A 3,840-nucleotide genomic window follows, 5' to 3' on the forward strand; every position below is an offset into this window, starting at 1 on the left:
TACTGGAAGGTGGCCCTCAGAAGCCTGCATAGCAGCCAATGTCACCCTCTGGCTGACCAAGGTTCCCATGCCCTGTTTCAGAAAGTTACCTCTTTTTAGATAACACTACGCAATAGTTTTTTACTTTTTGAATGTTGTCTAGATTTCTACAACTGATTTAGGGTCTTTTTGCACCTCTGAATCAGGAAATGGCATCCGTTTCTCAACTTCAGGTCAGGTTTTTGTGCTATGTTGATTTGAAATAAATCAGATCTTGTGACAAAATCGATTACATTTTTGTGGCATTATCAGCTGATTTTTGTCAACACATATCATCCTAAATATGTTTTCAAGAGAAAAAATGTTTTTCCAACATTTATTGATTACCTGATAGAAACATCGATTACTGTAAACTGAATGGTGGGCATTGATAAAGGTAAGTACACGTAAATTGCATGTTGCTTCGCCATTTTTCAAATTTCGGGGCTTGAACTTCCGTTTCTTGGAACTCCTGGAATGCTCAGTGGCAAGGAGGTCTCTCTTCAGAGTCCAACAGTAGTCAGCCATCATGACTGCGTCCCAGCGACCCTGGTACCTGGTCTCCATCTCTTTCATGTCCTGATGGAATCTCTCCCCCTGCTTGTCACTCATTGAACCCAGGTTCTCAGGAAACCAGTCCATATGTGAAAATAGGTAGTGCATCTTGATGCTCATGTTGCAGCCCAGGTTTCTGAAAGCAGTCAGCATGTTGTTGACAAGTTCTGCGTAGTTTCTGGCCTTATTGTTGCCAAGAAAGTTCTTCACTACCAGAACAAATGCCTTCCACGCTTCCAGTTCCACTTCGTTCATTGAGTTTTCGAACTCTGGATCTCTGATGAGCTGACGGATCTGAGGACCGTCAAAGATGCCAGCTTTCAACTTCTCCATGGTCAATCCTGGAAAAGCCTTGCACAAGTAAGTGAAGCAGTCACCATCCTTGTCCAGAGCCTTGGTGAACTGCTTGATTAAGCCGAGCTTGATGTGCAGTGGTGGGAAGAGTATTATGTCTCTGTCCACCAGAGGGTCATTGATGACGTTCCTTTTTCTGCTAGGCACCAATTCCTCCCACACAGGCCAGTCCTTCTTCGTGTAATGCTGAGCACGGTCCCTACTATCCCACATGCACAGAAAACATGGGTACTTGGTGAAGCCAGACTGTTGTCCCAACAAAAAGTTCACCATCTTCAGGTCAACACAAATAAACCACTTATGCTGATCATAACTAATTTTCTCCAGCACATACTTCACCGCTTCATAGTTCTTCTTCAGTGTACTCGAGTGAGCCAGGGGTATAGAGGCAAACTGGTTGCCGTTGTGTAGCAGAACACATTTCAGTGATTGCTTGCTGCTGTCAATGAACAGTCTCCAATCTTTGGGTTCGTACTGTGGCACTCCAAGCTTGAGCAGAAGCTGCGCAATATCTGCACAGTACACCAAGTCCTTCTCTTCTGAGAAAAAATGGAGGTACTCTTGATGCCTGTTTAACTTAGTTTTGATCCCCCAACTTTATGCTTTGCCGCACCAATTTATGGAAGATTTCGAGGTTTTATGACTTCAAACTGATCCCTTTTCGACATAATCACCCAGAACTATTGGACCTGAATACTTCTTGTGATTAAAATAATCATTTCCAATCAAAACAATTATTCGACATGGCATTTTACCCCCACCAACTTCTTCTAAAATGCTCCACACAAGCGTACATGTGAACAAAAACGTAAAAAAACGACATGTGGCCATAGCTCAAAAACTTGACCTGATTGAGCAAAAACAATGTGATTTTTGGATTCAGCGCATCAGATTCATCCTAAATCAACTGAAAAAACGCAGACAACAAATTTGTTGTGCAGCTGTGTAATTTTTCAAAAACATAAGAACACGAGAATGGCCTCCCTTCAGATGTCAAGGAGATTAAGAACTACATAACTTTTAGAAGACATCTGAAGGCAGCCCTGTATCAGGAAGTTTTTAATGTTTGATGCTTTATTATGTTTTATATATTCTGTAAGCCACCCAGAGTGGCTGAGGAAACCCAGCCAGGTGGGTGTGGTATTATTATTATTATTATTAAGCCTGCTGGATCAGTTCAATGGCTCATTGACTCACAGTGGCCAACCAGATACTTATGGGAAGCTCACAAGGTGTCCCAGTGTGCAGAGGTAACAGGATGTCCTGAGAGGTGTGCTTTCTTCCAGATGCAAAGATGTGACAGAGAAATTGCCAAGTCTTGTAATTCCCAATGACCACTACCCTTTCCTTCTGATTCATGTGGGTGCAAACAATACTGCCACATACAGCTTCAGTATACAGCAAGGGGCTATGAGGCAGGAAGCTGAAGAGCTGTAGGGCACAGGTTGTTTTTTCATCACTCCACCCTGTTGAAGTTCGTGGTCCAGGAAGAGAGAATAAAATACTGGAAGTAAATCACTGGCTGCGCAGGTGATGTCATCAGGAAGGGTTTGGCTTCTTGGATCATGGTCTCTGCTTACTTGAAGAAGGACTTTTGGAGGAAATGGGCAGCACTCCACAGCGGCTGGCAAGAATGTATTTGCTAAGTGTCTCAGAAATCTGATCAAGAGAGCTTTAAATTAGATCCTGAGTGGGAGGGAGACAACAATACAGAAGACAGAGGAACACCTAGGACTGGGGATAATGATGGTGCTCCAGAAACCTGCTAAAGGGCAGGAAATGACAAGAAGGAAGCAGCTGGAGGGAATGACTTATGGTTTCAGTTGTCTCTATACCAATGCACAGAGTGCATGCATAGTAATAGATGAATAGTAATTATATGTAAAGGATGTGTTTAATTGTGAAGAAATCCATGACCTGGAGCATGGAAAGTAGATTGAGAGTATATGGGTAAAAATAGACACAAGAACTACCCACTCTGGAAGAATGGCAGATGAAGGTGATGGACTATATGGAATTAGCAGAAATGACCTGCAGAATCCGAGACCAGGGAGAAGAGCTGGTGGAAGAAGACTGGAAGGAATTTAAAGATTATTTACAGAAACAATGTAAAATTAATGAATGATGGAATGATGTTAGATTGAAGCTAATGGGTTTATAGCAACAAGGTTTGAAGTATTAGGGGAAAAACTGGAATGTTAAACAGAGGGAAGGGTAAAGTTAAAATATTAAGACAATAAATTAGGATAAAAGTAAAGAGGGAAAGGATTTGCTGAACAAACAATTGCATCGGAATACAAAGGTGGGAGGTGTGGGGAAGTCCAAGAAACAAGTTGAGGCAAGTTTGGTTTTGAAAGATGGAAATTGTTTTTAATTGTTGTTATTTTTTGTATTTCTGTCTTTTTTGTTATTGTTTTTTTCTTTTTTCTTTTTGGTTTGTATTATATTTTGAAAATCCTAATAAAATATTATTTAAAAAAAGAGAGTATATGGGTAAAAATAGTAGGTCAATGGCCTCACTGTGGGTGTCTGCTATAGACTGCCAAGCTAGACTGAAGACTTGGATGATGCCTTCCTAAAGCAGATTACCAAACATTACAAAAGGAAAGATATTGTTGTTATGGGAGACTTCAACTACTCCAATACCTGTCAGGACCCTGCCAAACACATAAAGGCCAACAAATTCCTCCATTGCCTTGCTGACAATTTCATTTCCCTTATGGTGGAAGACATGACAAGGTCTTGAACCTGGTCCTCATAAACAGAGAGGAACTGACTAAAGATAATATAGTTCACAAGCACCAGTGCATCCTTTTGATTGAGGCAATCAATGGCATGGGCTATTTCCTCACGACTTTATCTCCCTATATAATCATTAATCTGTTTTTCTGCCTCTATGAAATTGTAAAAGTT

This window comes from Podarcis tiliguerta (assembly GCF_965153285.1).
Source record: "Podarcis tiliguerta genome assembly, chromosome: 1".
NCBI classification, from domain to species: Eukaryota; Metazoa; Chordata; class Lepidosauria; order Squamata; family Lacertidae; genus Podarcis; species Podarcis tiliguerta.